The sequence below is a fragment of the Tachyglossus aculeatus genome, unplaced genomic scaffold (genome assembly GCF_015852505.1).
Source record: "Tachyglossus aculeatus isolate mTacAcu1 unplaced genomic scaffold, mTacAcu1.pri SUPER_32, whole genome shotgun sequence".
NCBI lineage: Eukaryota > Metazoa > Chordata > Mammalia > Monotremata > Tachyglossidae > Tachyglossus > Tachyglossus aculeatus.
This window is the reverse complement of record NW_024044838.1, coordinates 2,578,624-2,594,163: the sequence shown is the minus strand read 5'-3', so window position 1 is coordinate 2,594,163 and position 15,540 is coordinate 2,578,624. Positions and strand designations below refer to the sequence as shown.

At 48.5% G+C, this 15,540-nt stretch overlaps 1 non-coding gene across 1 annotated transcript; it reads left to right on the top strand.

Moving 5' to 3' along the window:
- The first annotated feature begins 212 nt into the window (after positions 1-212).
- Positions 213-350, top strand: LOC119921938. The gene has a single exon (XR_005448611.1). It is a non-coding gene; the product is annotated as a small nucleolar RNA SNORA7 (small nucleolar RNA).
- The last annotated feature ends 15,190 nt before the right edge of the window (positions 351-15,540 follow it).

Below are 15,540 nucleotides of genomic sequence, written 5' to 3'. Positions count from 1 at the left end.
AAACCTTAAATAAACTGCAGATAGGACAGTACTAGAGAGCATAAAGAGATGAACTGCTGTGAAATGTTGTAGGTCAATCAACATATATATTGAGCAGAGCACTGTACTAAATGCTCGGGAGAGTCCAGCATAATGGAGTTGGTAGGTACGTTCCCTGCCCACGATGAGGTTATAGTCTAGAAGTGATTTTATGCTCAAATTAAAATCCTCAGCCCCTCTCAGGATCACACCTGGAGAGTTTCCAGTATTCTACCAGTCTCGGCTATGGACGGGAGAGTCAAGCAGAGGTCTACCCATTCCATTCCTAGCTTGGGCAGTGGCTTGCGAGTGCAAGGAAATCTACTACAAGTCAGAACTCACCTGTGCTGGGCAGCAATGGCATGGGAGAGAGTCGAGGGTGGAAACTCAAGTTTCTTTCTTTTGGAAGAAGGTAATGGTAAACCACTTCTTAATGTTTAGCAGGAAAACTCTATGGATACAAAGTACAGAATGTCTACTCGTATTTATCCATAAAGCCACCTTCCCTGGAGTGAAAACCTGAATTTCTGCCATTGGATTTGATCCACATTTTGATTATTTGTTCATCTGCCTTTTACTCTTTCTCATGCCGCTGCTGCCCAGTACAGGTAAATCAACTTTGTCTGATGATTCCGCTTAGATTTTCCCTTTATGGGTAACCCTAGCAAGAGTATCTCTCAGTGGCATAGCTCTAAGCTACATTGCCATAGGCAAACTCTCCTGCCATGGAAAGGGATTGATTCGTCGGAGAGCTTCCGTTCAGAAGAATTGATGATGGTGCCGGGTTTCTTTTTCCAGAATCAGTCATGCTGTCTCATCCCTGATAATCACGTTCACACTGAAAACGTTTTTGACATCCAGGAACCACTGACAGCTGAAGTGATCGTAGCATCGTGCCGATCTCAGTTATAGCACCAGAGCCTGGCAGGCGGTTGCCATGGTAGCCAGGGTGGGGTTGCTGGAGGGAGAGGAGTTGTGTCAGTGATGAGGCCACTGGTGGTTAGAGCACGGGCCTGGGAGTCAGATGGCTGTGGGTTCGAATCCCGGATCCCTCACAAGTCTGTTGTGTGACTTTGGGCGGCAAGTCACTTCACTTCCCTGTTCCTCGGTTAGCTCATCTGTAAAATGGGAATAAGAGTGTGAGCCCCATGATGGACAGGGACTGTGTCCAACCTGATTAACTCGTATCTAACCCAGCGCTTAGAACAGTGCTCAGTAAGCAGTTATCATGCACCAAAATTATTTATGATTTATTATTGCTGGCAGGCCAGTCCCCTCCTACATGTCTGCCCTGTTTGGAGTACAGTCTTGGTCTGAACTGGTCTCTCCCCCCTTCTTGACTGTGAGCCCGGTATAGGAAGGGACTGTCTCTGTTGCTGAATTGTATTTTCTAAGCGCTTAGTTCAGCGCTCTGCACACAGTAAGCCCTCAGTGAATGGGATTGAATGAATGAATTGACTCTAACATGTTCCCCGAGTGTGAGAATCTCCCCAGTTGGCTCTATCTCTGACTTCATCCTTCTGGTTCCATCCTGCCTCTCTCCATCCCAGCTCACTCTCACTAGGGCAGCTGGGGCTGGCGGGGGGCCCTAACCCCTTCTGGGCATGGCTGGTCTCTTCTTTCTCCTCGGATTCCTGGTTTCGGTCAGCCACAAAGGGACGGCCAGGAGCCCTCAGCCACTCTCTGCTCTCCCATGGATGCTGCCCTGCTCTCTAGATGGACTCCGTCCCCATAGATGTATCTGTCGCTACACTGAGGGGGATCCCTGGAGGACCGGCCTGGGCCTCTGTGGAGGGACCTCGTGGACCAAGAGACGCGACAACCCTCTGGGGATAAGGACCTGACACTCCCTACTGCAGCAATGGCCCTGGACCGTGATGCTCCCGCAGCAACAAGCGCATCTTCGTCTACATAAGTATACCCGTATCCAGAGAGAGAGAGGGGGAGAGAATAATATGCTTCTGAATAGGAGAAGCAGCATGATTTAGGGGAAAAAACCTGGACGTGAGAGTCCCAACTCTCGCGAATGCTTGCCGGGTGACCTTAAGCAAGTCACTTCACTTCTCAGGGCCTCATTTTCCTCAGTTGTATAATGGAGATGCAATACCAGTTTTCCCTCCTACATAGGCTGTGAACGTCATGTGGGACAGTGATTGTGCGCAATCTGTTCATTTGTATCTATCCCAGCGCTTAGAACAGTGTTTGACACGAAGTAAGAGCTTAACAAATACCATAACAAAAAAAGAATATATCCTCGTATCCTCACTGCGGGAGTACGACTGGTTACTCAGAGTAACCAGTGGAGAATCGGAGCCCTCAACACAGAGGTAGGGAGTGACAGATTGGCATGCTTAGTTAGTGTCTGAAGACAAGAAGCTGCTTGGTCTAGTGGAAAAACCCCGGGCCTGGGAGTCAGAGAACCTGGGTTCTGGTCCCGCCTTTACCGCTCATCTGCTGTGCCACCTTTGGCACGTCACTTCATTTCCCCGTGCTTCAGTTACCCCCTCTGAGAGGCTGAGAGTCCCATGTCGGACAGGGAGTGTGTCCAACGTGATTATCTTGTATCTATCCCTGCATTTAGCCACATGTTAGCTGGGTGACCTTGGACAAGTCACTTCACTTCTCCTGTACATCAGTCTCCTTATATGTAAAATTGAGATTAAATCCTATGCCCTCCTTACTTAGACTGTGAGCCCCATGTGGACAATTCCTTCATTTTCATTCAATCATATTTATTGAGTTCTTATTACGTGCAGAGCACTCTACTAAACGCTTGGAAAGTACACTTCAGAAACAAATAGAGATAATCCCTGCCCACAACGGGCTCACAGTTTAGAAGGGGGGAGACAGGCATCAAAATAAGTAAACATGCAGTCAAATGTGGGAGACAGTTTCTATGGTTGCGTCCCTTCTCCCTTATCACCCTCCGATTTTCTGATTTTCATTATCACCAAGAGTGATCTTAAAATTCATAGAATTACTGTTATTATCAGTAGTAGTATCAACATTATCATTATTGAATTTATTAAGAATTTACTTGCATACGACTGCCAAGTTCTGGAGTAGAAACAAACTTATCAGATCGGACACGTTTCCTGACCCACAGAGGCTCAGATTGTAAGAGAAAGAGAGAGCACATATTTACCCCGATTTTACAGAAAGATCCAAAGAGGTTACATGCCTGGACCAAAGTCCTACAACCAGGCCCGTGGCAGAACTGGGCAGATCTTTCAAAAGACATGACTCCCAGCCACATGCTCATTCCACTAAGCCATGATGCCGCCCAAACAATCACTTGTCATTCATTCATTCATTCGATCATATTTATTGAATGCTTACTGTGTGCAGAGCACTGTACATAGCACTTGTAAAGTACCATTCAGAGTAACGAGGGACAATCCCTGCCCATACCGGGTTTACATTCTCATATGTCTTATCAATCTCCGTCCCAGACATTGACAAATCCTCAGACGCTGGACTTTCTCTTTAGACAGCTCATTATATGGGCACCCACGCAGTCAGAACTCTGATGAGTAATGAGATAGTCAGCAAAAGGAAACAGACGTTTTGTCCCTTAGAGGAGGAGGGAGGAACTTCCCCTTTAGTACTCTCCCCAGGGTGGCATTCACCTTCCGGTTCGTCAGGCTGTAGATGAGGGGGTTTAAGGTGGGCGGTACCACAGTGTAGAACACGGACACCAGCAGGTCCAGGGTCGAGAGGTAGTCACACACGGGCTAGAGTTAGGAGATGACCACCATAGAGAGGAAGATAGTGACTACCGCAAGGTGAGGCAAGCAGGTGGAGCAGGGTTTGGCCCGGCTCTCGGTGGCTGGCATCTTCAGCACGTCCCGGAAGATGTGCACATTGAAGATGATGATGAATACGAAGCAGATGACACTTAAAGCTACCCCACTGGTGACACACATCTATGGTGAAACGGTCCTCGGAGCAGGAGATCCTCAGCAGGGAGATGGCATCACAGAAGAACTGCTGAACGATATTGGACCCTCAGAGGCTCAGGGAGAAATTGGAAACTGAATACAGAACCCTAAACAGCACCCCGCTGAGCCAGTTGGCAGCCGCCATCTTTCCAAAGGCCATGTTGGTCATAGGCTCGTAGCACAGGAGGTGGCAGATGGCGGTGTAGTGGTCGTAGGACATCGCCTTGAGGATGACGAGCTTTGAAGTGGCCAAAACGACCATCAGGAAGACTTGGGCGACATAGACCAGTAAGCAGGTGGTTCTAAGATAGGTCAAGAAGATGACGGCAGACTTGGGAATGGTGACGGGGATGTAGCAGAGGTTGATGAGGGACAGGTTCCTGAGGAAGAAGTGCATGGGGGTGTGGAGGTGCCGGTACAAAGAGGTGATGGCGACGATGAGGAGATTCCTAGTCAGGGCCCCTAGGTAGACCAGGAGGAACAGCGCAGTGTGGACCAGCTGCAGCTCCCAGATCCCCGAGAAACCCAGCAGGAGGAATCCCGTCACCATGGAGATGTTGGGCATTTTTGGGAGGCAGCACTGACTTTCTGCAGTGTATGAGGGAAGGAGCCATAGTTAGAGTCCATTGATGGGATGAGTGGAGAAACTGACAGGACGTTTGATAGTGACCCTTTATAGAAAGGAGACAGTCATCGAATTTAAAATGACCTTTGAGTTCACCGTGGAGACACTGAATATTTCTGGAGAATGATGTCGACTCCCTGCACAGTAAGAAGGATAACTTCAATTTAGAGACATTGATGTTGTGGGTGAAGGAATAAGACTAAGTCAATTCTATTTATTGAGTACCTACAAAGGACACGGTATTAGTACATATGATCACTGACCCCAAGGAACTTCCATTTTATTGGAAGCACCAAGCTTCAAACCGTGTAGAAGCAGGGTGCACTATTGGAAAAAAACAAATGCCTGGGAGTCAGAGGACATGGGTACTAATCCCGGCGTAACCAGTTCTCTGCTGCATAGTGATGGGAAAGTGACTTAATTTCTCTCCGCCTGTTTTCCCAATAGTACAATGAGGATTCGATATCGGTTTACCCTCCTACTTAGTCTGTGAATCCCTCGTGGTACACAGACTGTGTTCTACCAAGTTGTCCTGAATCTCTCCTACCACTTAATACTTTGCTTGGCAGATAGTAAACACTTAATAAATATCAAGAGAATTATTCTGGGTTGAGGAGACCAAAACTAAAATGAATAGCAGAAAGCAGAGGTCAGAGAACATGAGGATATGTTCATGCTGTTGTGAAATTTTTTTCAGTGGTTTTAGAGTCAAGCAAGAAGTGCCTTTACACATAAATCTGTCCATTTAGTGTAGAGAGAATGGACCTGGTAGACAGAAGGACCTGGATTTTAATCCTGTCTACTCTCCTTGTCTGCTGTGTGACCTGGGGCCAGTCACTTACCTTCTGTGTTCCTCGGTTACCTTATCTGAAAAATAGGGATTACAAGTGTGAGCACCCTATCGGGCATGGACTATGTCCAACCTGATTAGCTTGTATCCACCCCAGTACTACGTACAGTACCTTACACATAATAAGCACTTAACGGTACCATAAAAAAACCAACCAACAAAAAACAACAACAACAACAACAAAACCCCATATACTTCAGCTGATTTATTTGCCCACATATCTGCATTCGCACCTGGATTCACACTAACACAAGCATACCTCATCATTCATCTAGTTGTTTCCTAATGCATCGTTAAGCCTACATCTCACCTCTCCTCAACCTCCTCTCATGACAAGGTCTGTCTTTTCATAAGCAACAAAAACTTACAACTGGCTTGAAGGCTCTCCGCTCTATGACTGCGCTTCAACCCCTTTCCATTGTTCAACTTGTCTATTCAGCTCTCAAAGCACCTTTTTAGCTGTTATTCACGATCGACCCTCCCTTTATCATCCTAGCCTGGAACTTCCTCTGTTAGACACTCAAAATCAGAGCGTTCACAGTTCTTTCCGAATTCTGAGAACTGCTATAATCCCGCCCTCTCCAACCAGCTTCCCCGATTTATTTCCCAGCCCTCTAAACCCAATTCACCTACCTCAAGCGCGAATCAACTCATGTTCATCTTCATTTAGTGGAGAAAAACAGCCTAGGAATTCTCTTCTTGACTGTGAGCTCCTCATAGGCTGTACACACATCTACCAGCTCTGTTCTATTGTACTCTTCCAGGCATAGTTTAGTGGGAGTCAGAGGACTTGGTCCTAATCCTGGCTCTGTCCCTTTCCTGCTGAGGGACCTTGGGCAAGTCGCTGAACCTCTCTGGGCCTCAGTTTCCTCATCTGTAAAATGGTACAAATTTGGCTTGCCAGATCCAACGGCTCCTACTCTATCCTAATCCTCCTCGACCTCTCAGCTGCCTTCGACACTGGGGACCACCCCCTTCTCCTCAACACGCTATCCAACCTTGGCTTTACAGACTTCGTCCTCTCCTGGTTCTCCTCTTATTTCTCCGGTCGTTCATTCTCAGTCTCTTTTGCAGGCTCCTCCTCCCCCTCCCATCCCCTTACTGTAGGGGTTCCTCAAGGTTCAGTTCTTGGTCCCCTTCTGTTCTCGATCTACACTCACTCCATTGGTGACCTCATTCGCTCCCACAGCTTCAACTATCATCTCTACGCTGATGATACCCAAATCTACATCTCTGCCCCTGCTCTCTCCCCCTCCCTCCAGGCTCGCATCTCCTCCTGCTTTCAGGACATCACCATCTGGATGTCTGTACCCCACCTAAAACTCAAAATGTCCAAGACTGAACTCCTTGTCTTCCCTCCCAAACCCTGCCCTCTCTCTGACTTTCCCATCACTGTTGACGGCACTACCATCCTTCCCGTCTCACAAGCCCGCAACCTTGGTGTCATTCTCGACTCCGCTCTCTCGTTCACCCCTCACATCCAAGCAGTCACTAAAACCTGCCGGTCCCAGCTCCGCAACATTGCCAAGATCCGCCCTTTCCTCTCCTTCCAAACGGCTACCCTGCTCGTTCAAGTTCTCATCCTATCCCGTCTGGACTACTGTATCAGCCTCCTCTCCTATCTCCCATCCTCTTATCTCTCCCCACTTCAATCCCCATAGTTCACGTGGCTGTCCGGATTGTATTTGTCCAGAAACGCTCTGGGCATGTTACTCCCCTCCTCAAAAATCTCCAGTGGCTTCCAATCAATCTGCGTATCCGGAAGAAACTCCTCACCTTCGGCTTCAAGGCTCTCCATCACCTCGCCGCCACCTACCTCACCTCCCTTCTCCTTTTCTGCAGCCCAGCCCACACCCTCCTCTTCCGCTAATCTCCTCACCGTGCCTCGTTCTCGCCTGTCCCGCCGTCGATCCCCGGTTCATTTCATCCCCCTGGCCTGGAATGCCCTCCCTCCCCATATCCGCCAAGCTTGCTCTCTTCCTCCCTTCAAGGCCCTACTGAGAGCTCACCTCCTCCAGGAGGCCTTCCCAGACTGAGTTCCCTCCTTCCTCTCCCCCTCTTCTCCCTCTCCATCCCCCCGCCTTACCTCCTTCCCTTCTCCACGGCACCTGTATATATGTATTTATGTTTGTACGTATTTTTTACTCTATTTATTTATTTATTTTACTTGTACATATCTATTCTATTTATTTTATTTTGTTAATATGTTTTGTTGTGTTCTCTGTCTCCCCCTTCTAGACTGTGAGCCCACTGTTGGGTAGGGACCGTCTCTGTGTGTTGCCGACTTGTAATTCCCAAGCGCTTAATACAGTGCTCTGCACACAGTAAGCGCTCAATAAATACGATTGATTGATTGATTGACTGGTACCCAATTATTGCATATTCATCTTTCTGTTATTTCTTCCTTCTTGAAGGGGCAGGGAATGTGTCTGTTATGGTGTTTTATAATGGATGGAGCACAGGCTTTCAGGTCAGAAGGAGTCAGAACGACCCAGGTTCTAATTCCGGCTCCACCTCATCAAATATGACCTTGGTCAGGTCATTTAACTTCTCCAAGCCTCAGTTACCTCACCTGGAAAATGGGAGTTAAGACTGAGCCCCATGTGAAAAAATAACTGTATCCAACCTGGGTAACCTGTATCTACCCCAGAGCCTAGGACAGTGCTTGGAACATAGTAAAAGCTTAAAAAGTACTACCATTATTATTATTACTCTCCAAGGGGTTAGTGCACAAAATAAGCACTCAATCAATATGATTCAAGATTATTTGATTGATAGTAAATTAGACTGTGTCATCCTAACTCAGTAGGCTGGAAAGCCCATCAGGGCAGGGATTCCAACCTTTCCCACTATTTGTCTTCTCCCAACATTTGGGAAGAAGTCTTATAGGGAGGAATTGCTGAGAGTGCCAGTGGCTGTTGGAAGCTGGTCACACTCTCTCAGTCCTGCCTGTCATTTACCCTCTGCAAGGGAGTCTGGAGCCCACTGAAGGCCAAAGTGACTGTCCACAGTGCTGACGCTGTGCTGGAGCACCGTAGCCTGGTGGCCAGTTAACATGGTAGTGAGGTTTGAGGAGGAAGTAGGAGAGGTGTGTGATGGTTGGGGGTTACTGAAGTGGAAAACACCTCCCCTCCTGCTAGCACATGTGCTCCTCTGGGGGTCGTGGCCCTGGCCAAACCCCAACTGAGGCCTCAAACGGGCTCCATCTCTTCATTCTTCATCCTCGTCCCCACCGTTCCTCCATCCCACTCACCCCTAGTCACTCTAACTGGGGCAGCATGGGGCAGGGGATCGCTGACCTCTGCAGGGCTGGGTTGGTCCCCTCTTTCCCCTCAAACTCCTGGGTTTGGTCAGCCAGAAAGGAACAGAGAAGAGCCGTCGGTCCCTCTCTGCTCTCCCTCGGACACCGAGAAGCTCTCCAGATGGAGCCCCATCCCTGAAGCAGCTCTGAGGGGGATCCCTGGAGAATGGCTCCGGGCCCTGCCGAAGGACCTCGTGCCCTCAGCAAGCCAAGCACCATCTGGCCACGATGTTCCTGAGCCTCCTGGGAAACAAGCGCCCGGTCCCTGCAGATCAGCGATGGTGCCAGCCCTCGGGGTTCCCGTGGAAACAGCAGCATCTGCATCCCAGCTTCCCAATGGTTCCTGTTTTCAATGGCACTCTTTAGCCAATGTGAATTGTTTAACCTTTGTCTAATTCACAACCTGAGGCACTCAATCTGTCAATCAGCCAACTGTAACGTTTTCTTAAGGCCTTTATGGAGCACTTACTATATATCAGGCACTATACTAAGTGCTGGAGTAGTCACAAGCTAATGAGATTGGACAAAGTCCCTGTCCCACATGGGGCTCACAGTCTCAATCCCCATTTCACAGATGAGGTAACTGAGGCAGAGGGAAATGAAGTGACTTTCCTAAGGTCTCATGGCAGAAAAGTACCGGAACAAGGAATAGGACCCATGACATCTGACACCCAAACTCTGCTTGGAATTGATGGATGGATGGATATATTGGATAGATGAGTGGTTGGCAGGTTGGATGGATGGAAGGTAGGAGAGATGGATTGAAGAGAGAGGATGGATTTGACAAGACAAATGAAGCTGTAGTCATCCTTTTTCTCTTCTCCCATTCCTCTTCCCATTTTATAACTTTCATTACCACTCCCAGAGTCATGCTAAAGAGTGTATCATTATATTTTCATAGTCATTACTAATAATGATATAATTATTATAATTATTGCATTTATTAAGTGGTTATGTGCCTAAATTGTTTCACTTGCTGGAATAGAAACAAAGGAATCCGTTCAGACACAATTCCTGTCCCACAGGAGCTCAGGGTTTAAGAGGAAGAGAGATCCTAGGGATGTTAAGTCACTGCCTCTAGGTCACAGAGCAAGCCAGTAGCAGAGCTGGCATCAGAACCCAAGTCTCAATCAATCAATCATATTTATTGAGCACTTACTCTGGGCCCAGCACTGTACTAAGCACTTGGAAAAGTTCAGTAAAACGGAGTTGGTAGACATGTTCCCTGCCCACAATGAGCTTACAATCTACAGCAATTCCCATTCCTTTAGGCTATGTTAACATTAAGAAAAAAAATTATAGTATTTGTTAAGCACTTGCTATGCGTCAAGCACTGTTCTAAGCACTGGGGTAGATACAAGATAATCATGTTGTCCCACGTGGGGTTCACAGTCTTTAACCCCATTTTACAGATGAGATAACTGAGGTACAGATACATTAAGTGGTTTTCCTCTGTCACACAGAAGACAAGTGGTGGAGCAGGGATTAGAACCACTCCAAAACAGGATGTGCTGTTCAGATCGGGGGACACCACAGTGTAAAACACGGACACCAGCAGGTTCAGAGTCGAGGGGAAGTCGGACACGGGTTTGAGGTAGGAGATGATGGCCGTAGAGATTAAGACGGTAAAGATGGCTAGGTGGGGCAGGCAGGCAAAGAAGGCTTTGGCCCGGCTCTCGGAGGCATCCTTATCATGGCCCGAAAGATGCACACATGGAGAGGATAATGAAGACGAAGCAGACGACACCTAAAGCTTCCCCTCTGGTGACGCTCACATTGATGGCGACGTGGTCCTCATAGCAGGAGATCTTCAGCAGTGTGGGGACGTCACAGAAAAATTGCTGGACCATTTTGGACCCATAGAAGCTCAAGGAGAATGTCGAAGGTGAACTCAAGACCCCGAACAGCACCCTGGTGAGCCAGGAGGCGGCTGCCATCTTTCCACAGGCCATATTGGCAATGATGACCTCATAGCGCAGGGGGAGGCTGATGGTGGCGTAGCGGTCATAGGGCATCACCATGAGGAGGAGAAATTCTGAACCGGAGAACAAGACCACCATGAATACATGAGCCATAGAGCCCAAGAAGGAGAAGGATTTGTAGTTTACCAACTGGACCTGAGTGCTAATCCCAACTCTACCACTTCTTGACTGCATAGCCATGGGAAAGTGACTTAATTTCTCAACACCTCAGTTTTCTCAATAGTAAAATGAGGATTTGATACTCGTTTTCCCTCCTACTTAGTCTGTGAGTCCCTCATGGGACACAGACTGTCTTCTACCAGCTTGAACTGAATCGCCCCCAGCACTTAATACTTTACTTGGAATATAGTAAATACTTAATAAATACCAAGAGTATTATTTTTGGTTGAAGACACTGAAACTAAAATGAATAGCAGATAGGAGAGGTCAGAGAACATAGGTGTCGTGAAATTTTTTCGGTGGTTTTATAGTCAAACAAGAAGTGCCATTATACAGAAATTTATCCATTTAGTGGAGCGAGAATGAGCCTGGTAGACAGAAGGACGTGGATTCGCATATTATCTCCTCTCCTGTCCTCTGTGTGACCTGGGCCCCGTCACTTACCTTCCCTGTGCCTCAGTTACCTCATCCGTAAATTGGGAATTATGACTGAAAGACCATGTGGGGCATGGACTTTGTCCAACCTGATTAGCATGTATCCACCACAGTCCTTAGTACAGTACCTGGCATATAATAAGCTCTTAACAATGCAATAAAACAAACAACAAAAATAAAAGACACATATACATCAAACTGATTCCATTTGCTCAGTAGCTGCATTCACACTTGGACACACACAAACATAAGCATATCTCATCATTCATCTAATCCTTTCCTAAAGCATCCTTCAGCCTACATCTCTCCTCTCCTCAATCTCCTCTCATGACAAGTTGTGTCTTTTTACAAGCAACAAAAACTCACAACTGGATTGAAGGTTCTCCACCCTATGACTGCACTTCACCCCCTTTCCATTGTTCAACACGTCTTCTCATTCATTCATTCATTCAATCGTATTTTTGAGCATTTACTGTGTGCAGAGCACTGTACTAAGCGCTTGGGAAGTACAAGTCGGCAACATATAGAGACGGTCCCTACCCAACTAGGGGCTCACAGTTTAGAAGGGGGAGACAGACAACAAAACAAAACATATAGACATGTGTCAAAATAGTCAGAACAAATAGAATTAAATGATCTGTGTCCAACCTGATGAGCTTGTATCTACCCCAGTACGTAGTACAGTACCAGGCACATAGTAAGTGCTTAACAAAAACCATTAAAAAAAAGAAGGGTGGGGGTGGATGAGATCCAGAAAAGACACACTGGGTGAAAGTAAATTTCCTCATGATCTAAATGATTAGCAGTTTGACCTGAAAATCAAAGGGGCAAGGACTGCCCCTGGGCACTTCCTTGGAGCAATCCTGGAGAAGTGCCAAAAATAGTGCCCTGCCCTTGCTCACCTGCTCGGCTGAGGCACCTCGTTCCCTAGCCCTCCCAGCCGGGCACAGTGCGCCACCCCCAGATCCCCACGGACCCAGCAGGCCCCCAGGGAAAGGCCAAGACAGGGACCTCACCGCCCCTCCTGCCCCCCCCCCCCCCCCCAGGAAGAGAAACTGAGCCGGGACTCAATCCTGCCCATCCCCTGCCCAGTGTCTCCTACTCGGGCAGAGGAGAAAGGTGTGTCCCGGGCACGCCTTTGTTTGGGGGAAATCCTTAAAGACTCCCACCCTTCTAGAACCTGTTTTTTCTGAACTCAAGCCCAGATGCTTGTTCTGTTTCCGGGAAGGGATGAACAGCATTCCCGTCCGGCATGGTGGGATGATCCTTCCTCCAGCCCCCCTCATTTGTAGCTCTCGTCTCTTAAAGCAACTTTCTAGTTGTGACATGCGCTCGACTCTCCCGAGTCCATCCTTGTCTGGAACTCCCTCTTTTATCCACTCAAAATCAGAGAGAGCACAATTCTTTCCGAATTTTGAGAACTGATAAAATCCCCCCCCCCACCCAGCTACCCCTCTTCATTTACCAGCCCTCTAAACCCACTTCACCCAACTCAAGTGTGATTCAACTCATGGGGTGGCAGAAGGGAAGAAGCTAGAATCGAGGTGCTGGCGCTGATGGGTGGGAGTGGTCTTGCTGGAGGCTTGGAGGGGGGTGGCCAGCACCTCTTGGCCCTGCCCTGGGCCCGGAAGGGCAGTGAAGCTCGGGGTGAACGGCAGGGACGCCCCAGACTGTGGTCAGGGCTATATTCTGAGCCTGAGGGCTAGCTGGGCCCGGTTAAGATCTAGAACAAGGAGGAAACCGATTCCCTCCCTCTCCTTCATGCCCCCTTGGGACAATCCCACTTGTGCAGCCCACAGGACCTCGGCTTTCCTTTCCGTGACAGCAGATGCTCGGAAGGTACGGCTATAAGGTCTGTGACGTACTAGGGTGCCCATCCTGCCCTGCCCATCCAGACACAAAGCCCCCAAAGTCCCTGCTATCCTGCCAGGGCCAGGGACCAGAGTCCCAGTGCCCGGAACGTGCTACTGAACGGCATCCCCATCCGGCCCGGGGGCATGATCCTTCCTCCGGACCCCTCTCATTTGTAGCTCTCGTCTCTTAAAGCACCTTTCTAGTTGTGATATGCGATCGACTCTCCCGAGTCCATCCTTGTCTAGAACTCCCTCTTTTATCCACTCAAAATCAGAGAGAGCACAGTTTTTTTCCGAATTTTGTGAACTGATAAAATCTCCCCCACACCCAGCTACCCCGCTTCATTTACCAGCCCTCTAAACCCACTTCACCCAACTCAAGTGTGATTCAACTCATGTCCATCCTCATTTAGTGGGAAAAGTATGGGCCAAGGAGTTCTCTTCTTGACTACGAGCTCCTTGCGAGCAGCAAACACATCTACCTGCTCTGTTCTATTGTACTCTCCCAAACATCGCTTAGTAGGAGTTAGAGGACTTTGGTTCAAATCCTGCCTCCCTCTCTTTGCTGCTGGGTGACCGTGGGCAAGTTGCTTCACTGCTCTGGGACTCAGTTTTCTCATCTATAAAATGGCACGCAATAATTGCATATTCATCTTTCCATTCTTTTTTTCCTTCTAGAAGGGGCAGGGAATGTGTCTATTATGGTTTTATAAAGTTGCTGAAGCATGGGCATGAGAGTCAGAAGGAGTCAGAAGGACCTGGGTTCTAATTCCAGCTCTGCCTCATGTCTGCTGTGTGACCATGGGCAAGTCATTTAGCTTCTCTGAGCCTTAGGTAACTCATCTATAAAATGGGGGTTAAGACTGTGAGCCATGGGATCAAGGACTGTATCCAACCTGCTTATCCTATATCTACCCCAGCGCTTAGGGCAGTGCTGGGGACGTAGAAAGAGCTTAACAAATGCTATCATCATTATTATTACTCTCCAAATGCTTAGTGCACACAATTAGTCAATATGATTCAAGATTAATTGATTGATAGTAAATTACACAGTGTCAACCTAGCCCAGTAGGCTAGGTTGGGCTAGAAAGCCCATGAGGGCAGGGATTACAACATTTCCCACTATTTGCCTTCTCCCAACATTTGGAAAGAACTTTTATAGGGAGGAATTGCTGAGAGTGCCAGTGGCTGTCAGAAGCTGGTCACACTCTCTCAGCCCTGCCTGTCATTTACCCTCTGCAAAGGATTCTTGGACCTACTGAAGGCCAAAGTGACTGACTGTCCACAGTGCTAACACTGTGCTGCAGCATCGTAGCCTGGTGGGTAGTTGGCATGGTAGCGAGGTTTGAGGAGGAAGGTGGAGAGGTGTGTGATGGTTGGGGGTTCCTGAACTGGCAAATGCCTCCCCTCCGGCTAGCACCCCTGCCCCGCTGGGAGCCGTGGCCCTGGTCCGAATGCCAACGTAGGCCTCTGACTGGTTCCATCTCCTCCATACTCACTCTCGTCTACCCCTCCCCTCCACCCCACTCTCACCGGGGCAGGGTGGAAAGTCTAAACACCATGCCAACCTCGTTCAGTTCAGGTTTATCCTTTCCTGCCTTAATTTAGTCCTCTCCTCTGCCAGACAAAACTATTTCTCCTCCCTTATTGACACCCTTGCCCATCATCCCCGTCAGCTGTTCCGCACATTCAACTCCCTTCTCAGGACCCCGGTTCCTCCCCCTCCTCCTTCCCTCACCCGCAAAGATCTGGCGTCCTACTTCATTAAAAAATTAAATCCATCAGGTCCGACCTCCCCAAAGTCACTCCCCCACTTCTCCAACCCCCGGGCTCTCAACACTCTCTGCTACTCTCCCATCCTTCCCAGCAGTATCCTCAGAGGAGCTCTCCTCCCTCCTCTCAAGTGCTACTCCGGCCACCTGTGCTTCTGACCCCATTCCCTCTCATCTCATGAAATCTCTCGCTCGGTCCCTTCTCCCCTCCTTAACTTTCATCTTCAACCGCTCACTCTCCACTGGTTCCTTCCCCTCTGCCTTCAAACATGCCCATGTCTCTCCCAACCTAAAAAACCCCTCTCTTGATCCCGCCTCACCTTCTAGTTATCGCCCCATCGCCCTCCTACCATTCCTTTCCAAACTCCTTGAACGAGTTGTCAACACGCACTGCCTCGAATTTCTCAACACGAACTCTCTCCTCGACCCCCTCCAGTCTGGCTTCCGTCCCCTACATTCCACGGAAATTGCTCTCTCAAAGGTCACCAATGACCTCCTGCTTGCCAAATCCAACGGCTTATATTCTATCCTAGTCCTCCTCGACCTTTCAGCTGCCTTCGACACTGTGGACCACCCCCTTTTCCTCAACACGCTATCCAATCTT